The sequence below is a fragment of the Plectrocnemia conspersa genome, unplaced genomic scaffold, assembly GCF_051122295.1.
Source record: "Plectrocnemia conspersa isolate PC_06_02 unplaced genomic scaffold, ASM5112229v1 ptg000011l, whole genome shotgun sequence".
Taxonomy (NCBI): domain Eukaryota; kingdom Metazoa; phylum Arthropoda; class Insecta; order Trichoptera; family Polycentropodidae; genus Plectrocnemia; species Plectrocnemia conspersa.
Window position 1 is genome coordinate 2,864,250 of NW_028277175.1, and position 13,744 is coordinate 2,877,993.

The following is a 13,744-nucleotide window of genomic DNA, read 5'->3' on the forward strand; positions in this document are numbered from 1 at the left end:
CCATTTAGGTTCAATCGAAATTACCGACATCAATTAAACCAATATGTCTAGGCAACGTATTTGTGCTCGCAGCTTTCAATGTGTGCCTGTCTATTAGTTAGAAATCTAGAAAATTAACATCGCAAGAATTTGAAACGCTAACTAAATAGTGCGGTTTTTAGCGATTATTATATTATGGTGTAATAGCAATTAATTAGCTAAACGTCACTAATGGAGGATTTTGATTCGATAGTTAATATTGTGTATTAATTGAAAGGCATTGAGCTTTCTTAACAATATTTTCCAGTTATTGAAATACATACGTTTTGTATGTTAAAACTCCCATTATATATTTTTATGAAACAGGCATAATGACACTTATTATTTTTTCACATACAAAATAACACAAAAATACATGAACGCCTTCCAAATAATTATTACAAACGATTCCCTCGTCCCCTTTTACGGCCGTTGCGAAACATAAAAACCTTACTTTAAGACTCCACAGCCATAATCACGCGTTGATTTCTCAAATTTTCCACGCACGTCGCGAAAAACCGTAACAGGAATTACTTAGGGACTGCACTAATGTTACGTTCGTTTATTTTTTTCGCCGCCTCCAATCGTTTCGTTATCAGCGAATTACGAGCGAAGAGGGACACACATAACGATTGACAATAATTCAACACTTGGCCTCCCCATCGCCTGCGGAGAGGGTCGCGGGAGATCGAGTGGCATGTTTGGGAGGGTGTGGGGCGGTGGTCGTTAATAATAAATTTTTACATCAGACATGTACACGTAGGCAGTCAAATATGTCGAGTTAAAACCATCATTTCGCCGTATATAATACCATTGCGCGTAAAAAGTGGCGTGAAAATAAACATAAACGAAGTATTTCATGAAAAATAAGGGCGAAATTTATTTTACAGTGACGATACAGATCAATGCTGCGTCAATAGTAGAGACGACTCCAATGCGAATATTCGAAAAATCATATGTTTTAACCCGTTTTTATAATATTGACGTGCCTTTCCGCTGAGAATTGCGTGACTCACTACCTGCACTGTCCGTTGACTTTGGCAATTGGGAACGACTGGATAGGATAAAAACACAAATCAAATATTAAATTAATCAAAACTAAAACGCGTCCATTCGTTTCGGTAATTCGATTTCACCGTTTCGAATCGGACGGGTCGTTATGTTGTTATTACGAAAATAAAATTGTAAATTAGTTAATGATTGAAATTTGACATGGCAAGCGTTTCGTGCAAATGTATCAAATTATGCCGTCTCTTTAGGGCCAGAAATAAAATGCCTAACTGCGGCGGTTGTAACTCACCGCCGGAAAAGTAAACCGAAATCGATTACGTTTTAACGTTGTGATAATAAATTAAATATATATGAGAATGGAATGTCTCAGGGTTTCGTTAAAACAGAAAAAGCATAAAAGATATATGATACAATATTTCGTTTAAATTTACCAGTTTAAACCGCCTTTTGAAAAAAATATTATAAATATATCAAATGAACTATATATGTATATTTCAATGTCGGACAACCTGCGGCTCGCGAGCCGCATACGGCTCCCAATAACATGTAATTTGTTTCATTTTTTATGACCTAATATCACATATATTTATTTGCTAATAATTAAATTGTTACAACATTTGAGCGAAATTTTAAAGAAAATATAATAGCGATAAGACGCTAAAATTTTCTTTTCGGCGCAAATAACTCTAATTGTTTATGTGTCAAAATAACTTCGCGTAATACGCCACTTCAAAGACACATATTTTTATAATTAAAAAATGTTTGTCAATTTTTAAAAATGTATCAATGGGTTTTATAACACAAAAGTAACCTCTGAAAAAAATTTTAACAGCCAGAAAATGAACTGTTGTAACATAAAAACTGTTCTACGGATTTTATAGTGCCTTCAATGTGCATACTAAATCTTTACCCTAGATCGAACGTCACTCCCTGATTTTTGATAGTATTTCTGGTCAAGCACTTTCGCCTTAGCTATAAGGAAATTCTTATAATGAAGTAATTTAAAAAATATAACAATGTGACACTTAAAAAATATAAAAGATCGACTAACTCCAGCGTGACTATTTTAAATACGACGAATCCGCATTTGTGCAAATGCTATGAAAGACTCCCAGTTCAACAGCATATAAAAATGATTGAAGCAATAATTTAGAAGAGCCTCAGAGAACACAGAATAGATTCCTGTGGTGCTCAAGAATGTTTAATTGTACAGCCATGTTTATTTTTTTTAATAATATTACTAATTATATTCAATCACCTGCCGCGGTCTGTGCTTAAAGAAACCATGAAGTTAAATACATAAATTTGATATCGCATTACCAAACGAGCCGTGACAGATCAAATTAAATCGATATTTTTTCAATGAATCGTCTCAAATTAAAAATAAACAAAAACATGTCCATAAGATAAAATATGTACACGATTCGTCGCGCATCTGCATACCTCCCTCCCACAACCCAAAAAGCGAAGAAAAAAAACAGACGCTGCTATAATTTACGTAACAAAATTAGATTTCTTAACGCGAAATAAAGGAAGAATCGACATATTTAGCGATTCCCTACACGTTCCGTTACGCCCTTAATTCAAAACGAGTGTTCTCGGAATATCCAATGTTCCAATTTCTTCTGGACACTGCCAGTACTACATCGACTGTGAAAATTGATTCTCGAGAAATATCCGAGAGAGAAAGAGAGAGCGATCTGCTTGATGAGATGAAAATCGGTACACCGTGATACAACAAAAACAGGCCAACGAAAAATCGATTATTTTTTGCGAGCGCTTACGAAACAGTCGTTAATTTATGGATATGCTCACTTCATATATACATATACATAAAAATGAATTTGTTGAAAACTTAAATGAAAATAAAAAAATATTATGCTTACGATCGGCGGTCACGCGACGGAAAAGAGACAAGACACGCGGAAACGGTATGCGATAAAAAAATATGATAAAAAGCGGGCAATAAAAAGGTCAATTAATTCCCCACTAACTGTCGTCGTCTTATAGTAGACGTTATTATATCAAAAGATTGCCGAAAGAACGAAACGAAAGTATGTATATTACGTAAATATTCTTTCGCGCTAGCTAAATCGACCAGATATTGTTTTTGCCTAAAATTGGATAATATAGTTTGTATAGATATTTTTTGTGCATGTTCATTTTGAACCATATTGAAATTTTACAACTGGTTCACCCTTTCGCCTTTTGTATTACATAATATTGAGGTATAATAATAGCATTTCTTTCTACTGTTTTCTTTTGTAATAACGGTATAGTCCACCACGAATTCTAATCAATAAATATCTCAGATCTTATATTCGATTACGATACGCTTTACCAAGTCATTTAACAATTCAAGACACAAAATTCAAATTATTTCAATGGAAGCGCTCTGAAAAAAATTACGTCAAGTTTGATCGAATGGCAAGATTCTCTTGTTTTCATATATTTTTTTACACAAATTTTTATATTTGTCTTTATAAACATTCTTTAAATTTAAAATAGATCAAGAACCATTAGTAAATTTAACAAAATATTATTCAACATACATATGTTAAAATGATACAATTTATGTACATACATATATATTAACAATTACCATATAAATAATTTATAATATGTACTATATATTTTTATCGATTAACATACAAATTGTGGCGGCCAAAATGTGTCACACGATCGATAAAAAACAGCGGAATTTCAATGGCGCAAAAGACCCGGCGATGAACCGCTTAAATATAATTTTTTTGTAATATATTCACAATTCTCAATCTATCTATATTATAAGATAAAATTCAATAATTCTAATCAACGAGATAAAATAAATTAAAAAACTAGGGTTGTCATGATTTTTAACTTTGGTCAACACTACATTTATTAAAAAAAAAATATTTAGATTCTATTACGGACAGATTATATAAATATGCTGTAGCATACTTTATATTTTCTAAAAGGAGCAATACTTGCATCAATCACTGCAAAACACATTATGTAATGAACATTCTAAATGCAAAAATAATTTGTAGAACGTATACTTGAATCACATAATATTAGACAAATAAAAAGCCACCAGTTATACAAATATTATTTCATAAATCCAAAAGAATTGACACAGTAAAAACTAACCCTAGTAATTAGCAGGTGCGTAAGGTGGGATACTTTTCCTTTCGCTCGCTCGCGTGCTAAGTGACGAGAGTGAGTGAGAGATAAGGGCGTGCGGAACGCGCGCCCTTATCTCTCACTCACTCTCGTCACTTAGCACGCGAGCGAGCGAAAGGAAAAGTATCCCACCTTACGCGCCTGGTAATTAGTAGCCTTATTATGCTACTGAAAAAAATCGCCAAAGTACATTGCATACGTTTATTTTATTGAGGTAAATATATGTTTAAGATACTAAAAACACGCAAATATATTATTTTAAAATATGTCTTACTGCATTTTATAAACAATATTTTCTTAAAATAATATTAAGTAGATTCTATAAGAGACAGATTATGTAATGGACATTTTAATTCAGAAATAATTTGTAAAAGGAGCAAAATTTGCCCCGATCAATGCAAAAGTCGAGGGAATCAATTTATCGATTTTAGGGATGATGCCAGTTGTAGCACGTTTATTATACTTGATTAACAATAAGCAAATAAAAAGCCTCTAGTTATACAAATATTATTTCATAAATCTAAAAGGATTGACACTACGATCTAACCCTTATTATGCTGCTGAAAAAATATATATATACCAATAAGGTTTTGTAGACATTAAACACATTTATGTTATTGAGAGAAAGATCCTGAATATTTACATGATTATTTTAATTTGTTTGAGTTACTAAAATGACGCGAATATGATTTTTTTTATAAAAGGTAATACTGCAATTTTTTAACAATAGGTTTTCTTCAAAAACATATATAGTAGTTACTTAACACAAGAATATATTTTTTTCTGAAAAAAATTACTGTTATCATTAATGGATAACTTATAAATAGTGTAGTATTTGAAAACTATATGTATGTATGTATATTGATATTAAATATATATTTATAATGCAAGTACAACACTAAACTAATCAGTGTGCAAAGTTTCAATAAAGTACTTTATAGTGAAGTTTGAGCAAAACTCTAGACAGGACTGAACAACCACATGGCAGCTTTATTTAACTTTCCAAAGTGTTCAAATGTTTTTATATTGAACGAAAGATATTCATTAGACATTGTATGTACATGGCAAAGGACAATACTATTCTTGGATCATGAAAACGCTTCGGTCAATTCAATTGACATTGGAGACAATTGCAGAAAATAAACTGCAATTAGAAGTCTTCAAAGTGAAATTGATAAATCATTGCGTTACATTTTTTTTAATCAATTAATAGTTATAACCATACAAATATTGAAAATAGATTATGTGTACATTATGTGTACACTTAGATAAAACCCAATTCTAACAACGATTCAAGTTATGAAATTAACGATTTAAAAAATGTTGAACGATTAGGAAGTGACGAGATAAGAAACACGCGTGAACAATGAGGTAATTGTTTGGTCACCGACTCACTAAAACAAATATAATGAAATCAAAAGACACCGCATGCTGATAAAACATTGAATCATTTCATTGAGATACAATTATTATAGACTGAATCAAATCACTGTTCACCGTGAAACCGATCATTCCATCACAATTATACCTATTCGGACTGGTCCAGATTCGATCACCCCTGCTGCTGTGTTCTCCGGCTTAGCTTTCCATTTATTTATTATAAGCGTAACTCGAGTCGACAGCGTCAAAATAGATACGAGTAACAACCCGACACAAATCCAAAATCAATCTCGCCGAAATCCTCTAATTTCAACTAACCGACACGCCTCGGCTGCGCGACTATCGAGTTTCCCGCGAGATTCGTCATGTCTGGCCGATCCTTTGTCTATCTGCCGAGCCGCAGCTTGGGAACCGTAGACGGAAAAATATGCCACGAAAAGAGTCGTCGAGCTGACAATCAAAACGCGTACGCCAAAATTCACGATTTTTTCTTCGTTATATAGGGAAACTCTTTCCGACATTCATCAAGTCGCGATGGGAAAGGAAGACACGCGATTCAGAAATTTGTAACGCGATAGTAGAAACATCGTACGATTTTCAATGCAAAACACCATAAAACGTACATTATGCATATAGGGTTGAATGTGCACGTAACGTATTTTTCAATATGAGAAACGCTTGCAGCTACGTAGCACGTATGTCATAGAAATGATATAAAAAAGTATATCGTTAAAGGTGAAAAATGTAGTTTGCTAAAGTGACACTGAGACAAATACCCAACTATCAATATCACTGTGGGTTGTGTGGCACAAGTCCATTAAATTTATTTATTTGGGTTACCTAAATGCAGAATCTAAACAACTAATCGAATACATTCAAACAATTTTAAATCATCTGTATATAGAAGAAAACTTGAATTTGTAACTGTCGTATTTATGTCATTAATAAATAACGTTAAGAGGAATTCGCAAATTATTAAAATTGATTGATAACACAATTTTTTGACCAGTCTGCTCTCTCAAAACCTAGACCTGTGATCCATGGTTCTCAATTTCTAAAGTTTGGTTTTTACATGTACATACATATTTCCATTAAATTAATTAAACTACAGGCGGCCCTCGACTTTCGAACGTTCAACTTTCACATAATTCGCTATTTCGCACATTTAAAAAAAAAACTTTTTTTTTAAATGTGCAAAAAAAACTTTTTTTTTTTTTTAAAAAAAAATATGAACATGAGTGAGAAACGGAAAAACTTGTGTAGATACGAACAAAAATAAATCAAGGACTCATAAACTTCACACGATTCAAGACAAAGATGGAAATTATTAGACGTTCTGATAGCGGTGAATCTTTTGCTTCAATCGGACGTTCGTATGATACAAACAGGTCTACGATATGTTCAATTTTGCAAAATAAAAATATAATTAAGAAATACGTTCAAAATTGTGGAAAATAAATATATATTTCCATAATTTTTAAAGATATGTTTTCAAAAAAACACAGCAAAAAAACATGGATGAAATGGAAAATCTTTGTCATCGTGGATCGATGACCAACATCAAAAAGATGTCCCTTTGAGTATTTAAATTATTCAAGCAAAAGCTCTTAGTTTGCACAAATATTGGAAAGATAGATTAAAAAAAGATTTTAACACGGTTTTTCAAGCAAGTAACGGTTGGGTTTTACAATTTTAAAATGAGGTATTCTTTTCATAATATTAAATTTACTGGAGAATCGGCTGATGCGGATAAAGATGCTGCAAAAGAATTTATTTCCTAATTATCCAAAATTATTGAAGATGGAGAATATTCCTCTAGCCCAGGGGTCGGCAAAGTGCGGCTCCAGAGCCGCATGCGGCTCTTTGGCTCCTTGAGTGCGGCTCTGGCACAAATATCCACGTGCCCGGGCGCTAATTCTGGTCGAGTGTCCTTTCCATGCAACGTTGAATGTGTACGTGAGCGTTGACGTAGTATCTGTTTCGTCCGATAGGGGCGCAGCGCAGCGTAGTAGTATGACAGCTGTCAATCTGCGTACTTGGCGGTTACAGACGGGGCCAAAAGTATGACTGGCGTCAGAAAAGGGTTTGTTGCCATTTTGAAAGAAAAAAATAATTACGAGATATTGGTTTATCATTGCATTATTCACCAAGAAGCGCTTTGTGCGCAGATATTTCCGGAAGAAATTAGTAAAGTTATGGGATTAGTGATCACGATCATCAACTCCATTGTAGCTAAAGCTCTTAATCATCGTCAATTCAGAGAATTTTTAGTTGAAATGAAGAGTGAGAACGCTGATTTTCTGCTTCATAACAAGGTTCGATGGTTATCAAGAGGGAACGTTTTAAAACGCTTTTGCTCAAGATTTTGAAAGGGAAACATTGTTTCACTTTCCGAGCCTGCTGAAGCATCGCCAAGAAAATAATTCCTCTATTGACAAACACCATTACAAAACAACAATTTTAAATACGAGGAAAGAATTTCTCAGCAGGTTTCAAAGCGACCTTAGCATTCGTCAAAAATCTTCTTAATGATACAATAAACTGAGTTGAAATTTTCTCCTTTTGGCATTGACATTGGTAACTTTGAAATATAATTGCAGGATTTAAAAAACAAGAAAATATGGAGCTCCAAATTTCAGCGTCTTTGTATTGATTTGGAAATATCGGAGAAGAACAAATGTGATCTTAGTTCATAACACAAGTGGTCTGCTTTGAAAGACCTGGAGAATGAAGTCATGATCATTTTCAACGTTTGGAATAGTATTCCTGACTCTTAAGATCCGCTGAAAAAACTTGCGTTTGCTGTTCTTTCCCTTTTTGGTTCTACATATTAATGCGAACAAACCTTTTCAATCATGAACTTTATCAAGAGTAAACTGAAAAGTTGTCTTATTGATGAGAACCTGGAATCATGCCTAAAATTAAAAACAACAACATATAAACCTGACTTACTGAAACTTTCCAAGGAGATGCAAGGACATTGTTTGCATTAAGTGTTTGTCAGTCATTGTCATGATTTAAATTTATGGATACCTTACTTTCATATTATTGTTTATCAACTAATAAAGCTTTATTAAGTGTGAAATCAAGTTTTATTCAGTGTACCTGTAATTTAATGAAGGTTTAAAATTATAATAAAGGTTTAATAAATTAAAAAACAGATTTGGCTCTCAGAACTATTTTGAATCGTTGTAATGTACATATTTGGCTCTTCGGCCAATAAGTTTGCCGATCACTGCTCTAGCCAAATATTTAATGTAGATGAGACAGAATTATTTTGGAAAACTCTTTAGCAATAAAAAATATGAATGAAGCCTTCACGCACCTTGACAATTTCTTAAATATAATGGAAGATTGTGATCCCAATGGAGAACGCATATCTCAAGTGCGTAGGGCGATCAATAAAAACATAGCATGTTATAAAATACTAAATGAAGAAAAGAAAAAGAATAGTGGAAAAAGAACAGTTAACTCTTGATAACTTTTCAAAGGAAACACCCGCAATCCCTCACTTAAACGTGTCTCTTAAACGCCTCTTAAACATCTTATATTTACTTGATAAATAAATATTTTAAAATACACACAATTTTAATTTTTTTTACTTCCCTCGACTTTCGAATATTCAATATTCGCACACATTTTCAGGAACTAATTATGTGCCAAAGTCGAGGGCCGCCTGTACTGTTTTTAATTCAAGTCAATATTTAAACAATATATTTTAAGAGTATTAAATTCCGAATCAACCGTCATATATTTATTAATTTTTGCCTGATTTAGTTGTAACATATAAATGAACGAATATTATTTACATCGAAGACAAAAAAAATCGTCGCGATTTGCACTAAACGTGACTTATCAAATAGGTACTATTCCCATATAGTAAATTACTATATTATGTATAGAAAAACTAGTAAAAATAAAAGCAAAGGAGATATTTAAAAACGAAGTTAAAATCATATCTTCTTATTGATGATTGCTTCGTGAAATATCATACAATAGACAAATATAACCAAATATCAAATATATAAATAAGTAATTGTAATGTACATACATAAATATATGTTGTGTTTCATGTATCAATGTAATATTAAAATAAAAACAATTAATTCCGTGTGATTAAAAATATGTTGAGAATCATTGGTGTTGGGTGAATTACAATAGTGAACAATTAACTAAATACTATTTACAAACATTTGTTCTTTTGGCATTGCATTCTTTAGTGATTTTTTTCCAGGTAGTGGTCGCAACATCTGTAACGGGTACAGGTATACCCTAAATAAATTATAAATAAATAATAGTTAAGAACCTCAATTTTTAATGATTAAATAAATTGGACCGCAGTGGATTCAATAAGAAAAAAGCTTTTGTTGCGGTAAAGGTTAAATTATAATATAGATATGAAAATTAAGTATTAATATCACACAATAACGTATTAGATTATCTATATTTAAGATTATTTCACTAATAAAATTGGAGTCAATAATATAATATTAAGTATGATTTTGTATTTTTCAACGTCTATATTTCAAAGAACTGTATTTTCTAAATCTCTGTGAGATTTCAGATTTACGGATAACATATTTATTCATAAAATTGTACCAATATGAAGTTCATAATGTGGACGAATTAAATCATCCGAGTAAGGGAGGTTTGATATTTTTTTAATAACAAAGTTTTAAATTTAAATGCTATTTTCGCTCAATAAAATATTGGCAATTATAAATAGGTACAAAAATATCTGCGCTTTACTAAACCATTATATAATTTAACACAAGTGTACATATGTATATATGTAAGAACGTTTGATTAAAACAAAATCGACTCAAAGTGATCCTGAAAAACCAAGAGCAAGTACGTCAAGTTCGATCAATGTTAAATGTTTTTTTCAATTATAACTGTATAGTCTAGATCTTGTCTATTTGTATTCATCGTTTTATTGGATTGAGTTACTAAAAACACGCGTATATGATTATAAAATGTCTTGCTACCAAATATGTGTAATTAATTATCACCCTTTTGATAATGTAATTTATTTGTCAGTCAATTAAATTAGTCCAAAATCATCTTAATGATGACAGGATTTTATACTGATCATCTGTAAAAATGAAACTGATCAAATACTTTTTAAATTACCGATCATTCAATATAAATACTGATTATTCATTTTATGTATACACCGACCTTTTAATATAAATACTGACCATCTACATATTAAAATATTGACCTATAATAAACATAATCCATATTTATATACTACATATGCACGATTAATCATCACGATATTAAACCGTGAGATAGATATATTTATATTATATAATAATCACTAATACAGATTCGAACCCATGTCTTTCAGGTCATCGATTTAGTGGAAAACATTATTGATTCCGCAAGTTTAAACTAAAACTGTTTAAAGAAAACGACGATATAAAATAAATAAAAGATTTTATTGTATGTAACATACTTTTATCTCAAAAGTAAATCATATTTTATTTATGGTCTGTTCATACATACATATGTATGTACATATTTACATTACTATTCAGAAAATAATTGAGAGTAAACAGAAAAAAATCGGTATCCATCTCGGTGGAATTAAAATACAATATTCGGTTCAGTTTAGTTTCTTGCAAATTTTTCTCGAAAGCTATTCTATGTAAAAAAACATACGAACCAATTCCATTGAAAATAAAACAGTTATTGAATCACAAAAATACTTTTTCTCAATTCAAGATGTGGCAGTATTTTATAGGAATAATAAAATTATATCAGACTTACATTTATTATGTAATAATATTATACGGAATTCTGATTCGTTTATTTATATGTATATACCCCAAATGATGTGTAAATATATGCACTTATTTATAACATAAATAATGTTTTATTTTAAATAGCAAATATACTTGAATGGAGATTATATTCAAGTTTTTGGGTAATATTTATAGACATTTTTTAGGAATTTGATGTCAGATTTTCAACGAAGTACGTGAAAAATATTACGAAAGGGTATTTAGTTATTGCCGTACTTTATTTTATATGTAATTTATCTATGGCGTTTTCTAAACTTAATAAGTGAACTTGTCTGAATTATATTTTCAGAAATCACCTTTAATTAAAATAACCATTTCAATCGAAAATAAAAACATAAATAATAAATATATTTATATTTTTATTATATATCATTAAAAAACATGACAAATATTTATACGCGAAATCTATTCTATCTTCACTCATCCTTAAAACGTATAGATAAAAGTACTTCCATATCTCAAAGCTTCTCAATTTTTACTTTGATGCCCAAGTGTCCTATATTTCTACATAGCTTATTACATCATTATTATATATTATTAATAATAATGGTCCTAATTAGGATCTCTATGGTACAACATAATTTATTTTAACTTTTTCTATATATTTTGAAAAAAATATCAAACCATCTTTTAACTATTTTACTTATAATTTCCTTAAAATTATATGTCTGTATACCAAATTATTCAAACAAGGTTTTTCTATAATTTCGACCATTAGTATATCTATTGTAGAAATCAATAATATTTAGATTGTACAATGTTTCGTTTGACTTGAAACTATTCAATTCAAATAGTTTTTTTATTTCGAATCTAATTTATATTATAATACATATATATAAAAAAAAAGTATTTTTATATCTCAAGGCTCGTAACTTTACTGTAATTTTGAAACCAATTTGAATTATCCTATATTATATTTCTAATAAGATTCTCTTTTAATAATAAAAATAATATTTCTTAAAACATCTAAAATACAATATTGCATCTCGGCTAACTGAATATTGTCAGCTTCAAAATAAATATCGAGTAAGAACGAATCATAAGCGAGTCAAATTGTGTGTTCAAAAAAATCATGAAAAACAGCAATAAAAGAAATATGTATTTGTAATTATATAAATGTATCAACAATATTAGTTTGCTGTACACACAAAGCACATCTCGCTAATTAAGAAAATAATTCTTCTAATATTTCAAAACAAAAACGTATACTACATTTATCACAAACTGTAAAAATCCATTGATAAATAGTTCGTTCCTAAACAATTCTTACATTTAAATAACAATATTCGTATCATTAATGTTTTTAAATCGTAACACCCTAAAATACGAGCATCAAGATAAAAAAAAATCAAATTTGAATGATTGCTGCCAATTTATTCATTTCAAATAATACAATTGAAACGAACGGATCGCCAGGTCATAACACGCGATAAACCGACCATCAAAATAAATGAAATTCAAATCTCATCGAAGCAATGATACAATTTGGTCTAAACAACTGTCAAAGCGAGTATTAGCTGGGAGAGAAAAAGTTTATTTTAAAACAGATGCACTTTTATCGATTTGACGTTTCTCGGCGCGCTTCATCCGGATCGATACGTGCAACGTATATAGAAAAAGCGGAATCGCGTTGTTTTTATTTACATTCGCTTTGCGCAAACGGGCGATCGTTAGCGTCCCGCTCGGGGGCGGCACAAAGGAAACGTCACAACTCACCCGGTGTGTCGGAATCATGTCGTAAAGATACACGACTTGGTCGGAGAAGTCTCTGCGGCGGGGCGGCGGCTCCTGGGGGGCGCAGCCTCTGTCTATAGGGCCGAAGCGCCAGATAACATTTTGTTTTCGTTCGGCAATGATCGAAGTTGGAGTGGCAGAGCGACTGGGCGATCGCTGCGTTGGGGGCGTTCAGCGTTTGTCGGTGTTTTATTCGCGACGGAGCCGGCGCCTCCTCGCGCACCTTCGCCGGCGACACACGCGCGCACACTGCTGCCAACGGCGCCACTCCGCTCAAAGCCGCACTCCCCACCCCGAGGTGTCGCAGCGAGTCTTAACGCCGCGGATTCCGGCCAGATCGCAAATACATAATTCAGGATCAAATCCTTATTAAAATATAACATTTGCTTATAATAAAATAAATTGACGTCCAAAATTATGCAAAACAATGTTGCATTAATAGCTTTATCTGATTCTATAAAATTCAGCTCATTGAAAACCACAGAACAGAAAATATATAGAAGCGGTGTTCGGAATTAAAAACAAATTACGTCCAAGTCGTAACACTGTCCAATGACGTCAGACGGCCTTGCCACGCTGTGTGCGGCGTGGTTCAAAATTCAAAATTATGGGAGGTTGTTATATAGTTA

At 31.7% G+C, this 13,744-nt stretch overlaps 1 protein-coding gene across 1 annotated transcript in view; it reads right to left on the reverse strand.

Annotated features, from left to right (window-relative positions):
* The window catches only part of LOC148229133 (uncharacterized), a 357,476-nt gene extending 344,110 nt beyond the window's left edge, over window positions 1-13,366 (reverse strand). The window contains exon 1 of the mRNA XM_088198923.1: window positions 13,098-13,366. The gene's annotated coding sequence lies outside the window, so the exon portion shown is untranslated. The remainder of the gene's footprint in view (window positions 1-13,097) is intronic.
* Between the last annotated feature and the right edge of the window lie 378 nt (window positions 13,367-13,744).